Raw genomic sequence first — 26,127 nt, forward strand, 5'->3', positions numbered from 1 at the left:
AGCTCGGGGAAGAGTTTCATCAGCATGATGGCGTGGTGACGATGTTGATGAAGCTACTGCAGCAGGGCTTCACCTAAACACCGCTATAGTATGACCGAGGTGGATTATGGTGGAAGGGGGCACCGCACACGGCTGGGAGAGATCTTTGTGATCAACTTGTGTGTCTAGAGGTGCCCCCTGCCCCTGTATATAAAGGAGCAAGGGGGAGGCCGGTCGGCCCTTGTTGGCGCGCCTAGAGGAGGAATCCTCCTCCTAGTAGGAGTAGGATTCCTCCCTTTCCTACTCCTACTAGGAGGGGGAAAGGCAGGGAGAGAAAGAGAAGGAAAGGGGGGCGCCGCCCCCCTTCTCCTAGTCCAATTCGGACAGGGGAAGAGGGCGTGCTGCCTGCCCTAGGCCGGCCCCTCTCTCCTTCCCTTATGGCCCAACAAGGCCCATTAGTACCCGGGAGGTTCCAGTAACCTCTCCGGTACTCCGATAAATTCCCGATTTCACCCGGAACTGTTCTGATGTCCAAATGTAGGCTTCCAATATATCAATCTTTATGTCTCAACCATTTCGAGACTCCTCGTCATGTCCGTGATCAAATCCGGGACTCCGAACTACCTTCGGTACATCAGAACATATAAACTCATAAAATCGATCGCCACAGAACTTTAAGCGTGCGGACCCTACGGGTTCTAGAACTATGTAGACATGACCAAGACACGTCTCCGGTCAGTAACCAATAGAAGAACCGGGATGCTCATATTGGTTCCTACATATTCTACGAAGATCTTTATCGGTCAAACCGCACAACACTATACGTTGTTCTCTTTGTCATCAGTATGTTACTTAGCCCGAGATTCGATCGTCGGTATCCAATACCTAGTTCAATCTCATTATCGGCAAGTCTCTTTACTCGTTTCGTAATACATTATCCCGTAACTAACTCATTAGTTATCATGCTTGCAAGGCTTATAGTGATGTGTATTACCGAGAGGGCCCAAAGATACCTCTCCGGCAATCGGAGTGACAAATCCTAATCTTGATCTATGCCAACTCAACAAGTACCATCGGAGACACCTGTAGAGCACCTTTATAATCACCCAGTTACGTTGTGACGTTTGGTAGCAGACAAAGTGTTTCTCCGGTATTCGGGAGTTGCATAATCTCATAGTCATAAGAACATGTATAAGTCATGAAGAAAGCAATAGCAGTAAACAAACGATCAAGTGCTAAGATAACGGAATGGGTCAAGTCAATCACATCATTATCCTAATGATGTGATACCATTGATCAAATAACAACTCATGTCTATGGTTAGGAAACTTAACCATCTTTGATCAATGAGCTAGTCAAGTAGAGGCATACTAGTGACACTATGTTTGTCTATGTATTCACACATGTATTATGTTTCCGGTTAATACAATTCTAGCATGAATAATAAACATTTATCATGAAATAAGGAAATAAATAATAACTTTATTATTGCCTCTAGGGAATATTTCCTTCAAAAGTATGAGCACCGACAACTAGCAATGAGTGTGTGAACATAGATGTAATGTCGGTGGGAAATACGTACTCCCCCAAGCTTAGGCTTTTGGCCTAAGTTGGTCTAATGCAAGGGATGGCCTGACGGATATCCAAAGTTGTAGTTGGGGTCGTACTGAGATTGTAGTGACCCGACTTCAGATAGTCAAGTCTCTGTGCTTCAGTGTCATCCCTGGATCGGTAATGCTGACACACACAGTACTCGAGGATTTATAACAGAGTAGCAATCACACACTTATTACATCGAAAAGTCTAAGAGAGAACTTATTACAGTAATATGGCTTAAGGCCATCTAATGCGATAACAGCGGAAGGCTTGGAAGATAAAGTGAGTCCATCAACTCCAACGGCATAGCTGAGCTGCACGGCAACGATCTAACGAACCTTACTCCTCGTCTGAAAAGTTTGCAACATAATACGTTGCAGCCTGAAAACGGGTCAGCACATGGAATATGCTGGCAATATAACACAGTAGAGCAGAAATAGAATAATGCTATCACTACATGCATATATGGCTGGTGGAAAGTTGTATGGTTATAGTTTTTGCGAAAAGCCAATTTTTTCCTACAACAAAGGAATAGATTTTAATTTAACTATCATGGTGGTTGAAACATCATTGAGAAGGTAACCCCAACTCAATCCCAATTAAAGTGATTAACAACCCAACAGTATTAATTAAACATGGTGAGATACATGTGATAACCCAAGTACTAGATACTCAAGAATTGTCCATAACCGGGGACACGGCTAACCATGATTAGATTGTACACTCTGCAGAGGTTTGCGCACTTTTCCCCACAAGATTCGATCGCCTCCGTTGGATTTCTCGCACTACATGGTGTTTGAGAAACGGATGGCCGAGACACAGTCTTTCAGAAACGTTAACTCTCTAATCCGGGTAGACCATACCAAACCTACCAAACCCACTACCTGCTGATCTACCTCTTCAAGAGCTTCACGTAACTTACTCAACTATGCTAGAGCCCATAATAGCTTGTGGCTGCACACGGAAGTTTCTAGCATGAATCATCTCAGTTCCCTTTGAGCCTGGGTGGCGGTCCATAGGAAGATCACACGGGTACCCCGGGATTTCCAAAAAAATACAGACAACACTGGGTTCCCTAGGTGCCTTAATCCACCCAGTTGTTTGATTAAGTTGCCACCTTAAGTTGAACCATTAATTAACAATCTCACATCTGTCATGAATTTCACTCAAACCCAAACCACTTCTACGAGCATAGCATAGCAATATAAGCAATACATAGAAGTAACTCCCAAGGGTTTGAATATAACAGGGCAATAGGTTCTACCTCAGCAACTACTTCCCAACCCCCAAGTTAATGACATCCTAATCATGCAATGTTTGAGGATTGGAACTAATGCACAAAAACTGGGTAATAATGGGATATGATCAAAGTGTTACTTGCCTTGCTGACGATCCACGAATCCTAGAGACTCGTAGTAACACGCTTCGCACTCCGGGAATTCTATCACAAGCAAACAATAACATACATAATTAACAAGCAATGATGCACAAGCAAAACTGAAATAAGAGAGGTTGACCAGAAAGTTCAACTTAAGAACTCCGGTACGCAAAAAGAATCAAAACAAACGAAGCAACGAAAGTCAAACGGCGAAAGAAAACCACTTCGTTTACTAATATGAACTTAGGTCAAATTTACAGTAGCGAAAACTTGTCTGAGTTGATTAACCGGAAAGAGGGTTTCGAGACGAAACTCCAGGCGCTTGAATCGCCTGATTCCGATAAATGAGCAAAAAGATAAACAAAAACTAAGATCGGATCAGAAATCACGATCAGAAAAATCGTGGAATAAATCCGAGAAAAAGAAAAACGACGAACAGATTAACGAATGAACGTTCATTATCTGGATCTAAATGAAGAACACGTTAGTTAAAACGAATGAACGAGCGAACGCTCGCTAAATAAATAAATCATAGAAAAACCGATCTATTTAAAAAAACGAAAACTAGGGTTTTGAAAAAAAATAAAGCCGAACGGTTTTTAAGAAAAAACGGCGGTTGGATCCGGCGGGCTACCTCCGGCGAGGGGCTCTGGCGAGGGCTTGGGCGGCGGGGTGCGGCGGCGGCAGCGGCGGGGCTCGGCGGCGGCGGGAGGCGCGGCGCGGCTCGGGGCGGGGTGCGGGAGGCGGCGATGGAGGCGGTGGGGGGCTCGGGCGGCGCGTATATAAAGGGGGCCGGGTGGGGCGGCTTGGAGGAGGGGGCAAGGCGGCGGCGACGGAGTCCGGCTTGGACTCATTGTCCGAGTCGGCAGCGGCGGTGGCGCGCGCGCAGGAGGCGGCGGCGGCGGCTGGGCCGGCCTGGCTCGGCTGGGCCCTAGGCCCAGTCAGGCGCGGGATTTTTTTATATAATACCGCCGACAGAACAAAAATCCTAGAAAAATAAATAAAAATCTAAAAATGCCAAAACAAATTGTCACCGTCTAAATAAAATATTTAGGACGAGTTGAACATTTTCTTGGCCCTAAAATGCAATTTTGAAAACATGCAATTTTTCTAATGCAAATAAAATCCGAATAAAACCAAATAAAATTCAATAAATGATTTTAATATTTTTCCTCCAATATTTCAATTATTTTGGAGAAGTCATATTATCTCCACTCATTTGATTTAATATGAAATATTTTTCGGAGAGAAAAATTATTAAAATCAAAATCCTCGTTTCATTATTTGATAAAAATCAAATATGAAAACCAGAAAGTCCCCAACTCTCTCCATGGGTCCTTGAGTTGCTTAGGATTTTGAGGATTGCGGAATGGAAATGCAATAAATCATGATATGCATGGATGATCTATGTATACCATTCCAAATTGAAAATTTGGGATGTTACAAACCTACCCCCCTTAAGATGAATCTCTCCCTCGAGATTCGGGTTGGCTAGAAAATAGGTATGGGTGGTCCTTGCGGAGATCATCCTCTCGTTCCCAGGTGGCTTCATCCTCGGTATGGTGGCTCCACTGAACTTTGCAAAACTTGATAACCTTGCTGCGGGTGACTCTGCTGGCAAACTCAAGAATCTTAACTAGCTTCTCCTCATAAGTCAAATCACTGTCCAACTGAATCGCCTCCAAGGGTACTGTATCTCTTAATGGTATATCAGCCATCTCAGCATGACACTTCTTCAGCTGTGAAACGTGGAACACATCGTGGACTCCTGACAATCCCTCAGGTAACTCCAACTTGTAGGCAACTTCTCCCATCCGTTCCAAAATGCGATACGGTCCTACAAATCTCGGGGCTAACTTTCCTTTAACTCCAAAACGTTTCACTCCTCGCAAGGGCGATACTCGCAGATATGCTCTGTCTCCAATTTCGTAGGTTACCTCCTTGCGTTTTGAGTCTGCATAACTCTTCTGCCTGGACTGAGCAATCTTCAGTCGGTCTCGGATCTGTTTTACCTTCTCCTCAGGTTCTTTAATCAAGTCTAGTCCAAACAACTATCGGTCTCCTACCTCATCCCACATCAACAGTGTTCTGCACCTGCGTCCATACAGGGCTTCAAACGGTGCCATCTTCAAACTGGCTTGGTAGCTATTGTTGTATGAGAACTCTGCATACGGCAAATTGTCATCCCAACTAGATCCATAATCTAGCGCACAGGCTCTCAACATGTCCTCCAAAATTTGATTGACTCTCTCAGTCTGTCCATCTGTCTGCGGGTGAAACGCTGTACTGAACTCCAATCTCGTTTCCAAAGTCTGGTGTAACTGATGCCAAAACCTTGAAGTAAACTGTGTTCCTCGATCCGATACGATGGTCCTCGGAACTCCATGCAGACATACGATCCTGGACATATAGATCTTGGCCAACTTTGCACTTGTATAGGTGGTTTTCACTGGGATGAAGTGAGCTACTTTGGTCAAACGATCAACTACTACCCATATGGAATCATATCCTGCTTTAGTCCTGGGTAATCCGGTGATGAAGTCCATGCCAAGTTTATCCCACTTCCATTCGGGTATCGGCATAGGCTGTAACAGTCCTGCTGGCTTCTGATGTTCTGCCTTAACTCTCTGACATACATCACATATGGCTACATACTCGGCAATATCCTTCTTCATACCAGTCCACCAGAAACGTTCCTTCAAATCCAAATACATCTTGGTGTTTCTGGGGTGTATCGAGTATGGTGAGTCATGCGCCTCTTGAAGTATTAACTTTCTGATCTCCTGATTATTGGGCACATAAATTCAGTCCTCAAACCATAGGGTATCATGCTCATCCTCACGAAAACCTTTGGCCTTTCCTTTGCCCATCTTCTCCTTTATCTCGGCAATCTCTTTATCATCTTTCTGAGCTTCCCGAATCTTGTCCAGCAATGTCGACTGAACCTCCATTGTGGCAATGAACCTTCTATGTACAATCTCTAACCGAAGTTCCATGATGTCCTTTGCTAATTCCTTCGGCAGTCCTTTACTTTCAAGGATATTAGCATAACTCTTCCGACTCAATGCGTCTGCTACGACATTGGCCTTTCCTGGATGACAGTGTAGCTTCATGTCATAATCCTTTATAAGCTCCAACCATCTCCTCTGCCTAAGGTTCAGCTCCTTGTAGGTGAAGATGTACTTCAAACTCTTGTGATCCGTGTACACATCACAACGGTTTCCAATAAGGTAATGTCTCCAAGTCTTCAACGCATGCACTACGGCTGCTAGCTCCAAATCATGCGTAGCATAATTCAACTCATGAGGTTTTAGTTGTCGTGAGGCATACGAAACAACTCTTCCGTCCTGCATAAGCACACATCCAAGTCCTAAGCGAGAGGCGTCGCAATACACTTGGAACTCCTTATGTATATCTGGCAGTACTAGCACTGGGGCTGTAGTCAAACGTTTCTTCAACTCCTAGAAACTTGCTTCACAATCTTCTGTCCATTTAAACTTGGTATCCTTCTTCAACAGTTCAGTCATTGGTTTTGCAATCTTGGAAAAATTCTCAATGAATCTCCGGTAGTATCCTGTGAGTCCAAGAAAACTGCAGATCTCGCTAATTGAGGTGGGTGCCAACCATTCAGTGACTGACTGAACCTTGCTGGGGTCTACTGCTATACCTTCTCCTGATATAACATGTCCAAGGAATCCGACTTCCTTCAGCCAAAACTCGCATTTGCTAAACTTAGCATACAATTGGTGTTCCCTGAGCTTCTCGAGAACTAAACGCAAATGCTCTTTGTGCTCCTCCTCGTTCTTCGAGTATACCATGATATCATCAATAAACACCACAACAAACTTGTCCAAATACTCCATAAACACCTTGTTCATCATTCTCATGAAATAGGCAGGGGCGTTAGTTAGTCCAAACGACATGATCGTGTACTCGTATAATCCATATCGCGTTGTGAACGCCGTCTTTGGTATGTCCTTCTCTCGTATCTTCAACTGATGATACCCTGATCATAAATCGATCTTTGAGAACACTTTAGCTCCTTGCAACTGATCAAACAGATCGTTGATCATCGGCAGTGGGTAATTGTTCTTTATCGTCACTTCATTCAAGGCTTGATAATCAACAACCATCCTTAGGGATTTATCCTTCTTCTCAACCAAAAGTACTGGGGCTCCCCAAGGTGATGAACTCCTTCGGATGTATCCTTTCTCCAATAACTCCTTGATCTGTTTCTTAATTTCCTCCAGATCATTCGCGGGCATCCTATAGGGTCTCTTGGATATTGGTCCTGTTCCTGGTAACAGCTCTATCAAAAACTCAATATCTCTGTCTGGTGGCATGCCTGGTAACTCCTCTGGGAAAACATCCGGGTAATCCTTCACTACCGGCACTTCCTCCTGAACAACTCCCGTAAGGGCATTCACTTGGCTCCTTTTAGGCACATGCCTAGACACATACTTAATCCATTTTCCCTCCGGGGTGGTGAGATAAATCGACTTACTCGCATAGTCAATGCTTCCTCCATACTTTGACATCCAGTCCATACCCAATATCACATCCAATCCTTGCGACTCCAAGATAATTAGGTCGGACGGAAACACATGTGTGCCAATGGTTAAGGGTATCTGGTCACACCATCGGCTAGCCATATATTCTGCTCCGGGTGAACTCACTAAAAGAGGGGTCCTAAGGGTTTGGGTTGGTAGTTTAAACTTATCCACGAATCCCCTTGATATGTATGAATGCGATGCACCAGTATCGAAAAGAACAAGAGCGGTAAATGACTTAACCAAAAACTTACCTATTAGCGCGTCCGGCTGCTCTTCAACCTCCTCCACGTTAACGTGGTTCACTTGTCCTTTGTTGAATGGATTGGGCTTCTTCCCAGCGCTTCCATTTCCGTTTCCATTCCTTCCTTCGGGGCAATCGTTGGCATAGTGCCCTTTCTTCCCGCACTTAAAACAGGTAACCTGACTTAAGTCTCTTTTGGCGGGAGTGGACGGGTTGGAGCGGTTCTGATTGTTGTTAGCTCCGTTCCCATTCCCATTCTTAGCACCACTGTGGTTATGTGATCCTCCTCCAGTGTGGTTGTGACCTCCATGGTTATGAACAAGTCCTCCCGAGTTCGGGGTTAGGCGAGGCTTCTGTTGAGCTCCTGAGTTATACTTCCCTTGTCCATACTTTCTCTTGCGTCTCTCAATCTGCTGTTGTTTCCCTTCAATCATAAGAGCCTTATCTACCAACTCCTGGTAGTTGTTGAAGGTTGCTACCATCAATTGCATGCTCGTCTCATCATTCAGCCCTTCCATAAACTTCTCCTGCTTCGCGGCATCTGTGGCCACATCATCAGGGGCATAGCGTGATAACTTGCTAAACTCATCCACGTACTGAGCCACAGTACGGTTCCCCTGGCGTAGGTTGCAAAACTCCCGCTTCTTCATCTACATAGCTCCATTTGAGACATGTGCGGTGCGGAAAGCTTGCTGAAACTGGTCCCAAGTGACATTGGCTACAGGAAAAGTGGCTGTGTAATTCTCCCACCATGAGGCTGCTGGTCCATCCAATTGATGTGCGGCAAAGCGCACCCTCTCAGCATCTGTGCAACCTGCGGTGGTCAACTCCCTTCCAATACGGTGTAGCCAATCATCAGCAACTATAGGCTCGGTGCTACTGGAAAACACCGGCGGCTGTAACCTTAGAAAACGGGCTAGGTTGTCCACTGGCGGTGGGTTGTTGTTGTTGTTGTTGTTGTTGCCCTAGTTCTAAACTAGCAATTGCATCAAGGCATTCTGCTGCTGGATCAACTGGGTGAGCTCCGACGGGAAGGCAAAACCGGTGTCACGTCTCGGAGGCATCTGTGGGTTTAGATGGAAGAGATTAGAATAGAAAAGGGGTCTAATGAGAAGGCACTACCCACATGCACATGAGACAATCATTTCACTCAATCAATCAAGCAAGGGCATACAAATGGTCTAGAACTATCGCAAAAGTGCTCACTACTACTATATGCATGGGGGAAATACTACTAATAGTTGGTGGTCATCTAGAAATTTTAATCGGTGGAAGACTCCATGATGTCTGCTCCAGCTTCGTCTTCAAAGTCATCATCACTAGGGTCGGAGTCGGTGTCGTCGATGATGATGTAGTTGTCCAGACAAGTGGAATCGTCATCTTCTACTCCCGGTGCTGGTCCTCCCATGAATACTCCGATCTTCTTGACTAGGTCATCATTCTTCTCCAGTAGGGTCTTGATTTCCTCCTCATATCCATCGCGGATAAACTTGAGTTCTTCCTCCAGCTCGATGATCCTAGTCTTCGGCTTCTTCAAGTCCATCATGTCCGCACACATCTGGTTCTCCTGACGTCGAATGTGCTGGTTTAACTCCTGGTTGAAACCTGCAATGGATCTATCCTTCTTAGTGCTGATTACTTCCCATTGCTCGTCTCGGTGCCCACATATTTGGTAGATAGTGTCCTGGAGATCCCTGTGATACACTTCTCCAATGTGTCCCATGGTGATGTGAGCTGCCATACTCTTTCCTAAACTCTAGGTTGGTGCGTCGAAGGAAAATTCTATGGGTTTATAGGTTGGCGAGAATGTCCTTCCTGGAACTTGTACTTGAATCATCCAGCGCTCTTCTTCTGGTAAAGTGGCGTTGTACGTCCCGGTGAAGCTTGGTATTCCAATGTTCAAGTACCTAGTGACTTCCTTCAGGTGACGTCCAAAAGGTGTATCTTCATCCGGTTGTGCAAACTTGTTCTTTATCTCCGCCATCCTGAAGAGTAGAAAATGGAGAGGAGTCAGAAATGAGTAGAGAAGTGTGACCTAGGGTTTATCTTAGTGGTCGTGTCCTACACTCAGCGTGTGCTCTGATACCATCTTGTAGCGACCCGACCTTAGATGGTCAAGTCCCTGTGCTTCAGTGTCATCCCTGGATCAGTAATGCTGACACACACAGTACTCGAGGATTTATAACAGAGTAGCAATCACACACTTATTATATCAAAAAGTCTAAGAGAGAACTTATTACAGTAATATGGCTTAAGGCCATCTAATGCGATAATAGTGAAAGGCTTGGAAGATAAAGTGAGTCCATCAACTCCAACGGCATAGCTAAGCTGCACGGCAACGACCTAACGAACCTTACTCCTCGTCTGAAAAGTTTGCAACATAATACGTTGCAGCCTGAAAACGGGTCAGCACATGGAATATGCTGGCAATATAACACAGTAGAGCAGAAATAGAATAATGCTATCACTACATGCATATATGGCTGGTGGAAAGTTGTATGGTTATAGTTTTTGCGAAAAGCCAATTTTTTCCTACAACAAAGGAATAGATTTTAATTTAACTATCATGGTGGTTGAAACATCATTGAGAAGGTAACCCCAACTCAATCCCAATTAAAGTGATTAACAACCCAACAGTATTAATTAAACATGGTGAGATACATGTGATAACCCAAGTACTAGATACTCAAGAATTGTCCATAACCGGGGACACGGCTAACCATGATTAGATTGTACACTCTGCAGAGGTTTGCGCACTTCTCCCCACAAGATTCGATCGCCTCCGTTGGATTTCTCGCACTACATGGTGTTTGAGAAACGGATGGCCGAGACACAGTCTTTCAGAAACGTTAACTCTCTAATCCGGGTAGACCATACCAAACCTACCAAACCCACTACCTGCTGATCTACCTCTTCAAGAGCTTCACGTAACTTACTCAACTATGCTAGAGCCCATAATAGCTTGTGGCTGCACACGGAAGTTTCTAGCATGAATCATCTCAGTTCCCTTTGAGCCTGGGTGGCGGTCCATAGGAAGATCACACGGGTACCCCGGGATTTCCAAAAAAATACAGACAACACTGGGTTCCCCAGGTGCCTTAATCCACCCAGTTGTTTGATTAAGTTGCCACCTTAAGTTGAACCATTAATTAACAATCTCACATCTGTCATGAATTTCACTCAAACCAAAACCACTTCTACGAGCATAGCATAGCAATATAAGCAATACGTAGAAGTAACTCCCAAGGGTTTGAATATAACAGGGCAATACGTTCTACCTCAGCAACTACTTCCCAACCCCCAAGTTAATGACATCCTAATCATGCAATGTTTGAGGATTGGAACTAATGCATAAAAACTGGGTAATAATGGGATATGATCAAAGTGTTACTTGCCTTGCTGACGATCCACGAATCCTAGAGACTTGTAGTAACACGCTTCGCACTTCGGGAATTCTATCGCAAGCAAACAATAACATACATAAGTAACAAGCAATGATGCACAAGCAAAACTCAAATAAGAGAGGTTGACCAGAAAGTTCAACTTAAGAACTCCGGTACGCAAAAAGAATCAAAACAAACGAAGCAACGAAAGTCAAACGGTGAAAGAAAACCACTTCGTTTACTAATCTGAACTTAGGTCCAATTTACAGTAGCAAAAACTTGTTTGAGTTGATTAACCGGAAAGAGGGTTTCGAGACGAAACTCCAGGCGCTTGAATCGCCTGATTCCGATAAACGAGCGAAAAGATAAACAAAAATTAAGATCGGATCAGAAATCACGATCAGAAAAATCGCGGAATAAATCCAAGAAAAAGAAAAAACGACGAACAGATTAACGAACGAATGTTCGTTATCTGGATCTAAAGGAAGAACGCATTCGTTAAAATGAACAAACGAGCGAACGCTCGCTAAATAAATAAACTGGAGAAAAACCGATCTATTTAAAAAAACGAAAACTAGGGTTTTGAAAAAAACAAAACCGAACGGTTTTTAAGAAAAACCGGCGGTTGGATCCGGCGGCTACCTCCGGCGAGGGCTTGGGCGGCGGGGTGCGGTGGCGGCGCGCTACAGCGTCGGCGGCGCGTTGCAGCGGCGGCGGCACGCTGCAGCGGCGTCGGCGGGGCTCGGCGGTGGCGGGAGGCGCGGCGCGGCTCGGGGCGGGGTGCAGGAGGCGGCGATGGTGGCAGTGGGGGGCTCGGGCGGCGCATATATAAAGGGGGCGGGGTGGGGCAGCTTGGAGGAGGGGGCAAGGCGGCGGCGACGGAGTCCGGCTCGGACTCATCGTCCGAGTTGGCGGCGGCGGCGGCGGCAGCTGGGCCGGCCTGGCTCGGTTGGGCCCTAGGCCGAGTCGGGCGCGGGATTTTTTTATATATATAATACCGCCGACAGAAGAAAAATCCTAGAAAAATAAATAAAAATCTAAAAATACCAAAACAAATTTTCACCGTCTGAATAAAATATTTAGGACGAGTTGAACATTTTCTTGGCCCTAAAATGCAATTTTGAAAACGTGCAATTTTTCTAATGCAAATAAAATCCAAATAAAACCAAATAAAATCCAATAAAAGATTTTAATATTTTTCCTCCAATATTTCAATTATTTTGGAGAAGTCATATTATCTCCACTCATTTGATTTAATATCAAATATTTTTCGGAGAGAAAAAAATATTAAAATCAAAATCCTCGTTTCATTATTTGATAAAAATCAAATATGAAAACCGGAAAATCTCGAACTCTCTCCGTGGGTCCTTGAGTTGCTTAGGATTTCGAGGATTGCGGAACGGAAATGCAATAAATCATGATATGGATGGATGATCTATGTATAACATTCCAAATTGAAAATTTGGGATGTTACAGAGATGCAGCAGCCATTGCATCGTGGGCTGCAGCTTGGAGGCGAGCTATCTCAGCCCTCCTCTTATACTCTTCCGCCTCCTCTCTGGTTATAAAATGTCTCCCTTTTGCCTGAAAGTCAAAGAAAGTAGAAGCAGGGAGAGCGACATGATAGGTGCGTCGTCTGTCAAAGATTAGTCAGTACTGGAGGAACTGATCGTTCCTCTGAACAAATCGATGACGAACCATAGCCTCATAATCCAAATAAGCAGGAGGCAACTCAATATCATCCTCACGTATGGTTATACCAAGAAAATTAGCTATGCGGGTTGCATAAATTCCACCAAAGAAATCTCCATTAAATCTATTAAGATGCAACCTACATGCAACAATGGCTCCCAAATTATAAGATTTATCTCCTAACACAACACTCCTAAGAATACTAAGGTCAGGGACACACATGTGACATGCTTCATCTTTACCATTAATGCATCTACCTATGAAGAGAGCAAAATAATGTATAGCAGGAAAATGAATGCTCCCTATGGTAGCTTGTGCTATATCTCTAGATTCCCCCACAATTATACTAGCAAGAAAATCTCTAAATTCAGATTTGCGAGGTTCACTAGCACTACCCCATTGTGGAAGTTTGCAAGCAGTGGTAAAATCCTCTAAGTCCATAGTATAAGAATTTTCATACATATCAAACATGACAGTTTGAGAATTACGTGAAGATGAAAATTAAAACCTCCTCACAAAAGAACTAGTGAGATAGTGGTACTGACGACATCTCTCTGCCTCGAAGCTCACAAGATCAGCGTTACGCAAATATGCGTTAAATTCCTCCTTAATTCCTGCTCGATCCATGAAGTCCTCTGAAGGCCATTCACAAGACTGCACTGGAGCGTCCCTTGGTGGCTCATCATCAACATCACGCATTGCAAGCCTGGGTCCTTTCTTCCTTGAAGGACCACCTTGGTACATTTTCCTAAACATATTTCTTCTTCTGAAAAATTTCTGAATTTTTTAGTAACTTCAAATAAAAGTAAACCAAACTCAACAAAATTGATAGCAATTACTCCTACAAGTGCCTAGAGCCTATATCATGCATTAGAACTACTTGGAACCATATAAATTTGACATGCAAGCTCAAGAACATGGTCACCTAGGCAACAAAAATTTGCAATGAATAAAGCACTAGAACAAAAATTAATTGGACCAATGGAGGAGTCACCTACCAAGGAACAATCCCCCAAAGCAGTTTTGTGAGAGGTGCTTTGAGCAAGGAGATCGAAAATCGCAGCAAAATGAGCTAGAACTCGTGCTTGAGCTGGATAATGGTGTTTGTGGGAGGAAGAAGGACTATGTGGGTGCAGGAATAAGTGGAGGAGGGCCACCGTGGGCCCATGTGGCAGGGGGGCGCGCCCAGGGGGGTAGGGCGCTCCCTCCACCCTCGTGGCCAGGTGGATGCCCCCTGCTGTGTTCTTAGTGCCAAATATTCTCAAATATTCCAGAAAAAATCATATTTAATTTTAGGGCATTTGGAGAACTTTTATTTTCGGGTTATTTTTATATTGCACGTATAATTCAGATAACAGACAGAAAATACTATTTTTGCTTTATTTAATATAAATAACAGAAAGTAGAAAGAGGGTACAGAGAGTTGTGATTTCTAACTTCATCCATCTCATGATCATCAAAAGGAATCCATTAACAAGGTTGATCAAGTCTTGTTAACAAACTCATTCCGAATAACATGGAGCCGGAGAATTTTCGAATAACACTAGGTTACTTCAACGGGGATATGCACATCCCCAACAATAAGAATATCATATTTCTTCTTGACAGTAGGAAGAGGAAATTCAAAACCTCCAAAAATAATCGATGGAATTTTTCCAATAGAATTGATACTGTGGACTTGAGGTTGTTTCCTCGGAAAGTGTACCGTATACTCATTACCATTAACATGAAAAGTGACATTGCCTTTAGTGCAATCAATAACAGCCCCTGCAGTATTCAAAAAGGGTCTTCCAAGAATAATAGACATATTATCGTCATCGGGAATATCAAGAATAACAAAGTTCGTTAAAATAGTAACATTTGCAACCACAACAGGCACATCCTCACAAATACCGACAGGTATAGCAGTTGATTTATCAGCCATTTGCAAAGATATTTCAGTAGGTGTCAAGTTATTTAAATCAATTCTACGATATAAAGAGAGGCATAACACTAACACCGGCTCCAAGATCACATAAAGCAGTTTTAACATAATTTCTTTTAATGGAGCATGGTATAGTTGGTACTCCTGGATCTCCTAGCTTCTTAGGTATTCCACCCTTAAAAGTATAATTAGCAAGCATGGTGGAAATTTCAGCATCCGGTATCTTTCTTTTATTAGTAACAATATCCTTCATGTATTTAGCATAAGGATTCATTTTGAGCATATCAGTCAAACGCATGCGCAAAAATATAGGTCTAATCATTTCAGCAAAGCGCTCAAAATCCTCATCATCCTTTTTCTTGGATGGTTTGGGAGGAAAAGGCATGGGTTTCTGAACCCATGGCTCTCTTTCCTTACCGTGCTTCCTAGCAACAAAGTTTCTTTTATCATAACGTTGATTCTTTGATTGTGGGTTATCAAGATCAACAGTAGGTTCAATTTCTATATCATTATCATTACTAGGTTGAGCATCAACATGAACATTATCATTTACATTATCAGTAGTTTCATGTTCATTACCAGATTGTGTTTCAGCATCAGAAATAGAAATATCATTTGGATTCTTAGGTGTTTCAGCAATATGTTCACTAGAAGCATGCAAAGTCATGTCATTTTTCTTTTTCTTCCTTTTAGAAGGACTAGGTGGATCTATATTATTTCTCTAAGAATCTTGCTCAATTCTCTTAGGGTGGCCTTCAGGATACAAAGGTTCCTGGGTCATTTTACCAGTTCTAGTAGCCACTCTAACAGCATAGTCCTTATTCTTACTATTCAATTCATTGAGCAAATCATTTTGAGCCTTAAGTACTGATAACCCACAAGTATAGGGGATCGCAATAGTTTTCGAGGGTAGAGTATTCAACCCAAATTTATTGATTCGACACAAGGGGAGCCAAAGAATATTCTCAAGTATTAGCAGCTGAGTTGTCAATTCAACCACACCTGGAAACTTAATATCTGCAGCAAAGTGTTTAGTTGAAAAGTAATATGATAGTAGTGGTAACGGTAGCAAAAGGTAATGATAGCAAAAGTAATGTTTTTGGTATTTTGTAGTGATTATAGCAATAGCAACGAAAAAGTAAATAAGCAAAGAACAATATATGGAAAGCTCGTAGGCAATGGATCAGTGATAAAGAATTATGCCGGATGCGGTTCATCATGTAACAGTCATAACCTAGGGTGACACAGAACTAGCTCCAGTTCATCAATGTAATGTAGGCAGGTATTCCGAATATAGTCATACATGCTTATGCAAAAGAACTTGCATGACATCTTTTGGCCTACCCTCCCGTGGCAGCGGGGTTCTAATGGAAACTAAGGGATATTAAGGCCTCCTTTTAATAGAGTACCGGAACAAAGCATTAGCACATAGTGAATACATGAACTCCTCAAACTATGGTCATCACCGGTAAGTATCCCGATTATTGTCACTTCGGGGTTAAAGGATCATAACACATAATAGATGACTATAGAATTGCAAGATAGGATCAAGAACTCTCATATATTGATGAAAACATAATAGGTTCAGATCTGAAATCATGGCACTCGGGCCCTAGTGACAAGCATTAAGCAGAGCAAAGTCATAGCAACATCAATCTCAGAACATAGTGGATACTAGGGATCAAACCCTAACAAAACTAACTCGATTACATGATAAATCTCATCCAACCCATCACCGTCCAGCAAGCCTACGACGGAATTACTCACGCACGGTGGTGAGCATCATGAAATTGGTGATGGAGGATGGTTGATGGTGACGATGGCGACGGATTCCCCTCTCCGGAGCCCCGAACGGACTCCAGATCAGCCCTCCCGAGAGGTTTTAGGGCTTGGCAGCGACTCCGTATCGTAAAACGCGATGAATCCTTCTCTCTGATTTTTTTCTCCCTGAAACCAAATATATAGAGTTGGAGTTGAGGTCGGAGGAGCTCCAGGGGGCCCACGAGGTAGGGGGCGTGCCCTAGGGGGGCAGGCATGCCCCCCATCCTCGTGGACAGGTCGTGGGCCCCTGGCCTTCATCTTTTGCAAGGATTTTTTCTTACTTCCAAAAATTTGTTCCGTGAAGTTTCAGATCATTCCGAGAACTTTTGTTTCTGCACATAAATAACACCATGGTAATTATGCTGAAAACAGCGTCAGTCCGGGTTAGTTCCATTCAAATTATGCAAGTTAGAGTCCAAAACAAGGGCAAAAGTGTTTGGAAAAGTAGATACGACGGAGACGTATCAACTCCCCCAAGCTTAAACCTTTGCTTGTCCTCAAGCAATTCAGTTGACAAACTGAAAGTGATAAAGAAGAACTTTTACAAACTCTGTTTGCTCTTGTTGTTGTAAATATGTAAAGCCAGCATTCAAATTTTCAACAAAGATTATGAACTAACCACATTCACAATAACGCACAGGTCTCAAGTTTACTCATATCAATGGCATAATCAACTAGCGAGCAATAATAATAAATCTCGGATGACAACACTTTCTCAAAACAATCATAATATGATATAACAAGATGGTATCTCGCTAGCCCTTTCTAAGACCGCAAAACATAAATGCAGAGCACCTTTAAAGATCAAGGACTGACTAGACATTGTAATTCATGGTGAAAGAGATCCAGTCAAGTCATACTCAATGTAAACTAACAGTAATGAATGCAAATGACAGTGGTGCTCTCCAACTGGTGCTTTTTTAATAAGAGGAGGATGACTCAACATGAAAGTAAATAGATAGGCCCTTCGCAGAGGGAAGCAGGGATTTGTAGAGGTGCCAGAGCTCGATTTTTAAATAGAGGTGAATAATATTTTGAGCGTTATACTTTCATTGTCAACATAACAACCAAGAGATGGCAATGTCTTCCATGCTACACACATTATAGGCGGTTCCCAAACAGAATGGTAAAGTTTATACCCCCCTTCCACCAACGAGCATCAATCCATGTCTTGCTCGAAACAACGAGTGCCTCCAACTAACAGGAGTCCCAGGGGAGTTTTGTTTGCAATTATTTTGATTTGATTTGCATAAAGCATGGGACTGGGCATCCCGGTGACCATCCATTTTTCTCGGAGTGAGGAGCGGAGTCCACTCCTCTTGAGAATAACCCGCCTAACATGGAATATACGGACATCCCTAGTTGATACATGAGCTATTCGAGCATACAAAACAGGATATTTATTTGAAGGTTTAGAGTTTGGCACATAGAAATTTACTTAGAACGGCAGGTAGATACCGTATATAGGTAGGTATGGTGGACTCATATGGGATAACTTTGGGGTTTATGGAGTTGGATGCACAAGCATTATTCCCGCTTAGTACAGGTGAAGGCTAGCAAAAGACTAGGAAGCGACTAGCTAGAGAGCGACAACAGTCATGAACATGCATTAAAATTAATCAACACCAAATGCAAGCATGAGTAGGATATAATCCACCATGAGCATAAATATCGTGAAGGCTATGTTGATTTTGTTTCAACTACATGCGTGAACATGCACCAAGTCAAGTCACTTAATTCATTCAGAGGAGGATACCACCCTATCATATAACATCATAACCATTTTAATAGCATGTTGGCATGCAAGGTAAACCATTATAAGCTCCTAGCTAATCAAGCATGGCACAAGAAACTATGGTCTCTAGTTGTCATTGCAAACATGTTTAGTCATAATAGGTTGAATCAGGAACGATGAACTAATCGTATTTACAAAAACAAGAGAGGTCGAGTTCATACCATCTTTTCTCCTCTCAGTCAGTCCATCATATATCGTCATAATTGCCTTTCACTTGCACGATTGAATGATGTGAATAATAATAATAGTGCACGTGCATTGGACTAAGCTGGAATCTGCAAGCATTCAATAAACAGGAGAAGACAAGGCAATATGGGCTCTTTTGTCAGATCAACAATAATGCATATAAGAGCTACTTCAACAATTTAATTATGGTCTTCTCCTATAGACCCCCAAAGAAAAGAAAAGAAATAAAACTATTTACACGGGAAAGCTCCCAACAAGCAAAAGAAGAACAAGAAATCTTTTTGGGTTTTCTTTTTAATTACTACTACAAGCATGGAAAGTAAACTAATTAAAAGCTACAGCTAAATTTTTTTGTTTTTCTTAAAGTTTATTAAACACACAAGAAGAAAGCATAAAAATAAAAATAAACTAGCATGGATGATACAATGAAAAAATATGAGCACCGACATCTAGCAATGAGTGTGTGAGCACAAATGTAATGTCGGTGAGAAATACGTACTCCCCCAAGCTTAGGCTTTTGGCCTAAGTTGGTCTATGACCATGACTGGCCTGGCGGATATCCATAATAATAGTCGGGGTAGTACTGCGAGGAAGAAGACTCTGATTGCCACTGGTTGGCAATCATCTCCGGGTCCCAATGGTAATTGGACTGTCGTGGAGGCTCAACATGTGGTTCCGGCTCTGGCTCTATGGCTGGTGTAGGGTTCCGATAGGCGTGAATAGACTCTAATGGAACAAGGTACTGGCCTGCAGATAAATCAAACAAGGAAGGGGCAGGCATGGTAATAGTCTCAGGATGATGTTTATCAAAGAACAATTTGTATTTAAGCTCTCCTTCCCTATTCTTAACAATAAAATCATGTGCTACCATACTCTTATAATCTAAGTAAACACAAGGCATCAATTTTTCTTCCTTCTCATAATGCCTAATAGGTATGTTAAAATGTGCAGCTAGGCGTGAAGCATAGATGCCTCCAAAGATGGGGCCGTTTGTATGGTTCAGACTTAACCGTTTAGCAATAATACCGCCCATACTAACAGAGTTATCACTGAATAAACCGTGGAAAAAAATAATAATATCAGGAACACTAAGGTTTCCACAGTTTCCACGACCAATTAAGCAACGACTAGCAAATATTGCAAAGTAGCATAAAACAGGAAAATGTATGCTAGTGATTCGTGCATCGGAAACCTTCCTCGTTTCCCCTATAGTGATGGTATCAATAAACCCATCCACATCATCTCGATGTGGTTCCTCTATGCTGCCCTCGAAAGGGATCAAACAAACCCGACAAAAATCATAAAGTGACATCTCCTTATGCTCATCATATAAATTAAACTCCACCGTAGGTGGTGAGCTCCTAGAATGGAATTGAAAGTTTTGCACAAAGATATTTGTGAGTAAGAGATACTGATCGCGTTGGTCGTGGAGGAAGGCAGTGAGGCCTGCATTCTCAGCCAATTCATAAAAATCTTCATAAATCCTGGCTGCTCTCAAGAAATCATCGGAAGGCCATTCACAAGACCGAACCTCCGCGGTGTGAGGCAGATTATATTTGGGCTTCTGTGCCTTTTCGTTCGAGCTTCGGCTCGATGATCCCCTCAAAAGTCTCTTCATTATTTTTTTGAAAAATTCTGAATTTTTAGTAACTTCAAAATAAAAGTGAACCAAACTCAATAATATTGATAGCAACTACTCCTACAAGTGCCTAGAGCCTATATCATGCATCAAAACTACTCTTGACCATATAAATTTGACATGCAAGCTCAAGAACATGGTCACCTAGGCAACATAAATTTGCAATGAATAAAGCACTAGAACAAAAACTAATTGGACCAATGGAGGAGTCACATACCAAGGAACAATCTCCCCAAGCAGTTTTGTGAGAGGTGCTTTGAGCAAGGAGATCGAAAATGGCAGCAAAATGAGCTTGGACTCGGGTTTGAGCTGGATATTCGTGTTTGTGGGAGGAAGAAGGAGTGTGTGGGTGCAGGAATAAGTGGAGGAGGGCCACCATGGGCCCACGAGGGAGGGGGCACACCTAGGGGGTAGGGCGCACCCCTGACCCTCGTGGCCAGGTGCCAGCTCCTCCTGTTGTGTTCTCAGTGCCAAATATTCTCAAATATTCTAGAAAAAATCATATTTAAATTTCAGGGCATTTGGAGAACTTTTATTTTTGGGGTATTTTTATATTGCATGGATAATTAGATAACAGACAGAAAATACTATTTTTGTTTTTTTTTAATATAAATAACAGAAAGTAAAAGGAGGGTACAAAAGGTTGTGCCTTCTAGTTTCATCCATCTCATGATCATCAAAAGGAATCCACTAACAAGGTTGATCAAGTCTTGTTAACGAACTCATTCCGAATAACATGGAACCGGAGAAATTTCAAATAACACTATGTTACCTCAATGGGGATATGCACATCCCCAATAATAAGAATATCATATTTCTTCTTGACAATAGGAAGAGGAAATTCAAAACCTCCAAATATAATCGATGGAATTTTTCCAATAGAGTTGATACTATGAACTTGAGGTTGTTTCCTCGGAAAGTGTACCCTATGCTCATTACCATTAACATGAAAAGTTACATTGCCTTTAGTGCAATCAATAACAGCCCCTGCAGTATTCAAAAAGGGTCTTCCAAGAATAATAGACATACTATCGTCCTCGGGAATATCAAGAATAACAAAGTCCGTTAAAATAGTAACGTTTGCAACTACAACAGGCACATCCTCACAAATACCGACAGGTATAGCAGTTGATTTATCAGCCATTTGCAAATATATTTCAGTAGGTGTCAACTTATTTAAATCAAGTCTACGATATAAAGACAGAGGCATAACACTAACACCGGCTCCAAGATCACATAAAGCAGTTTTAACATAATTTCTTTTAATGGAGCATGGTATAGTAGGTACTCCTGGATCTCCTAGTTTCTTAGGTATTCCACCTTTAAAACTATAATTATCAAGCATGGTGGAAATTTCAATTTCCGGTATCTTTCTTTTATTTGTAATAATATCTTTCATGTACTTAGCATAAGGATTGGTTTTGAGCATATCAGTTAATCGCATACACAAAAATATAGGTCTAATCATTTCAGCAAAGCGCTCAAAATCCTCGTCATCCTTTTTCTTGGATGGTTTGGGAGGAAAAGGCATGGGTTTCTGAACCCATGGTTCCCTTTCTTTACCATGTTTCCTAGCAACAAAGTCTTTCTTATCATAACGTATATTCTTTGATTGTGGGTTATCAAGATCAACATCAGGTTCAATTTCTATATCATCATCATTACTAGGTTGAGCATCATCATGAACATTATCATTAACATTATCACTAGTTTTAGGTTCATTACCAGATTGTGTTTCAGCATCAGAGATAGAGATATCATTTGGATTCTCAGGTGTTTCAGTAACATGTTCACTAGAATTATGAAAAGTCCTATCATTTTTCTTTTTCTTCCTTTTAGAAGGACTAGGTGCATCCACATTATTTCTCTGAGAATCTTGCTCAATTCTCTTAGGGTGGCCCTCAGGATACAAAGGTTCCTGAGTCATTTTACCACCTCTAGTCATAACTCTAACAACATTATCATTATTCTTGCTATTTAATTCATTGAGAAAATCATTCTGAGCTTTAAGTACTTGTTCTACTTGAGTGGTAACCATAGAAGCATGTTTACTAATAAGTTTAAGTTCACTTTTAACATTAGCCATATAATCACCCAAGTCTTCAAGCATATTTGAATTGTATTTCAATTGTCTACCAAAATAATTATTGAAGTCTTCTTGCTTAGCCATAAATTTATCAAACTCATCTAAGCATGGGCTAGCAAACTTAGTAAATGGGATTTCAGCTTTATCATATCTATAGAGAGAATTTACCTTTACTACCTGTGTCGGGTTATCAAGACAATGTACTTCTTCAATAGGTAATGGATTAAGATCATGTGTTTCTTCAACAGGTGGTAAATTAAGACCGTGTATTTCTTCAATAGGAGGTAAATTCTTAACATCTTCAGCTTTAATACCTTTTTCTTTCATAGATTTCTTTGCCTCTTGCATATCTTCAGGACTGAGAAATAGAATACCCCTCTTCTTCGGAGTTGGTTTAGGAATAGGCTCAGGAGCTGGTTCAGGAAGTGTCCAATTATTTTCATTTGTCAACATATTATTCAATAGAATTCCAGCTTCATCCGGTGTTCTTTCCCTGAAAACAGAACCAGCACAACTATCCAGGTAATCTCTGGAATCATTGGTTAGTCCATTATAAAAGATATCAAGTATTTCATTTTTCTTAAGAGGATGATCGGGAAAAGCATTAAGTAATTGGAGAAGCCTCCCCCAAGCCTGTGGGAGACTCTCTTCTTCAATTTGCAAAAAATTATATATATCCCTTAAAGCAGCTTGTTTATTATGAGCAAGGAAATAGTTAGTAGAGAAGTAATAAATCATATCCTGGGGACTACGCACACAACCAGGATCAAGAGAATTAAACCATATCTTAGCATCACCCTTTAATGAGAACGGAAATATTTTAAGGATATAAAAGTAATGAGTTCTCTCATCATTAGTGAACAGGGTGGCTATATCATTTCATTTAGTAAGATGTGCCACAACAGTTTCAGATTCATAGCCATTAAAAGGATCAGATTCAACCAAAGTAATTATATCAGGATCAACAGAGAATTCATAATCCTTGTCAGTAACAAAGATAGGTGAAGTAGCAAAAGCAGGATCAGGTTTCATTCTAGCATTAAGAGATTGCTGCTTCCATTTAGCTAATAACCTCTTGAGTTTGTATCTATCTTTGCAGGCTAAAATAGCTAAAGAAGCTTCTTTATCAAAAACATAACCCTTAGGAATAACAGGTGAGTCTTCATCATCACTTTCATCAGTATTATCAGATTCAATATTTTCATTCTCTCTAACCCTAGCAAGTTGTTCATCAAGAAATTCACCAAGTGGCACAGTAGTATCAAGCATAGAAGTAGTTTCATCATAAGTATCATGCATAGCAGAAGTGGCATCATCAGTAACAAGCGACATATTAGAACGAATAGCTGAAGCAGGTTTAGGTGTCGCAAGCTTACTCAAAACAGAAGGTGAATCAAGTCCAGAGCTAGATGGCAGTTCCTTACCTCCCCTCATAGTTGAGGGATAAATCTTGGTTTTTGGATCTCTCAAGTTCTTCATAATGATAAGCAGATACAAATCTCAAGTGACTTAAAGAATAGAGCTATGCTCCCCGGCAACGGCACCAGAAAATAGTCTTGATAACCCACAAGTATAGGGGATCGCAACAGTTTTCGAGGGTAGAGTATTCAACCCAAATTTATTGATTCGACACAAGGGGAGCCAAAGAATATTCTCAAGTATTAGCAGCTGAGTTGTCAATTCAACCACACCTGGAAACTTAATATCTGCAGCAAAGTGTTTAGTTGAAAAGTAATATGATAGTAGTGGTAACGGTAGCAAAAGGTAATGATAGCAAAAGTAATGTTTTTGGTATTTTGTAGTGATTATAGCAATAGCAACGAAAAAATAAATAAGCAAAGAACAATATATGGAAAGCTCGTAGGCAATGGACCAGTGATAAAGAATTATGCCGGATGCGGTTCATCATGTAACAGTCATAACCTAGGGTGACACAGAACTAGCTCCAGTTCATCAATGTAATGTAGGCAGGTATTCCGAATATAGTCATACATGCTTATGCAAAAGAACTTGCATGACATCTTTTGGCCTACCCTCCCGTGGCAGCGGGGTCCTAATGGAAACTAAGGGATATTAAGGCCTCCTTTTAATAGAGTACCGGAACAAAGCATTAGCACATAGTGAATATATGAACTCCTCAAACTATGGTCATCACCGGTAAGTATCCCGATTATTGTCACTTCGGGGTTAACGGATCATAACACATAATAGGTGACTATAGACTTGCAAGATAGGATCAAGAACTCTCATATATTGATGAAAACATAATAGGTTCACATATGAAATCATGGCACTCGGGTCCTAGTGACAAGCATTAAGCATAGCAAAGTCATAGCAACATCAATCTCAGAACATAGTGGATACTAGGGATCAAACCCTAACAAAACTAACTCGATTACATGATAAATCTCATCCAACCCATCACCGTCCAGCAAGCCTATGATGGAATTACTCACGCATGACGGTGAGCATCATGAAATTGTTGATGGAGGATGGTTGATGATGACGATGGCGACGGATTCCCCTCTCCGAAGCCCCGAACGGACTCCAGATCAGCCCTCCCGAGAGGTTTTAGGGCTTGGCGACGGCTCCGTATCATAAAACGCGATGAATCCTTCTCTCTAAATTTTTTCTCCCTGAAACCAAATATATAGAGTTGGAGTTGAGGTCGGAGGAGCTCCAGGGGGCCCACGAGGTAGGGGGACGCGCCCCCACCCTCGTGGACAGGTGGTGGGCCCCCTGGCCTTCATCTTTTGCAAGGATTTTTTATTATTTCCGAAAAGTTGTTCCGTGAAGTTTCAGGTCATTCTGAGAACTTTTGTTTTTGCCCATAAATAACACCATGGTAATTCTGCTGAAAACAGCGTCAGTCCGGGTTAGTTCCATTCAAATCATGCATGTTAGAGTCCAAAAACAAGGGCAAAAGTGTTTGGAAAAGTAGATACGATGGAAACGTATCAAGTACTTGTTCTACTTGAGTGGTAACCATAGAAGCATGTTTACTAATAAGTTTAAGTTCACCTTTGCAATTAGCCATATAATCACCCAAGTGTTCAAGCATATCAGCACTGCATTTTAATTCTCTACCAAAATAAGCATTGAAGTCTTCTTGCTTAACCATAAATTTATCAAACTCATCTAAGCATGGGCTAGCAAACTTGGTGAATGGGATTTCAGCTTTATCATATCTATAGAGAGAATTTACCTTTACTACCTGTGTCGGGTTATCAAGACCATGTGTTTCTTCAATAGGTGATGGATTAAAACATATATTTCTTCAATAGGCGGTAAATTAAGACCATGTATTTCTTCAATAGGAGGTAAATTCTTAACATCTTCACCTTTAATACCCTTTTCTTTCATGGATTTCTTTGCCTCTTGAATATCTTCAGGACAGAGAAATAGAACACCCCTTTTTCGGAGTTGGTTTAGGAATAGGCTCAGGAAGTGTCCAATTACTTTTATTTGTCAACATATTATTCAATAGAATTTCAGCTTCATCCGGTGTTCTTTCCCTGAAAACAGAACCAGCACAACTATCCAGGTAATCTCTGGAAGAACCGGTTAGTCCATTATAAAAGATATCAACTATTTCATTTTTCTTAAGAGGGTGATGAGGCAAAGCATTAAGTAATTGGAGAAGCCTCCCCCAAGCTTGTGGGAGACTCTCTTCTTCAATTTGCACAAAATTATATATATATATATCCCTTAAGGCAGCTTGTTTCTTATGATCAGGGAAATATTTAGCAGAGAAGTAATAAATCATATCCTGGGGACTACGCACACAACCAGGATCAAGAGAATTAAACCATATCTTAGCATCACCCGTTAATGAGAACGGAAATATTTTAAGG

This window comes from Triticum urartu, chromosome 2A, assembly GCF_056163025.1.
Source record: "Triticum urartu cultivar PI428250 chromosome 2A, HENAU_Tu73, whole genome shotgun sequence".
NCBI classification, from domain to species: Eukaryota; Viridiplantae; Streptophyta; class Magnoliopsida; order Poales; family Poaceae; genus Triticum; species Triticum urartu.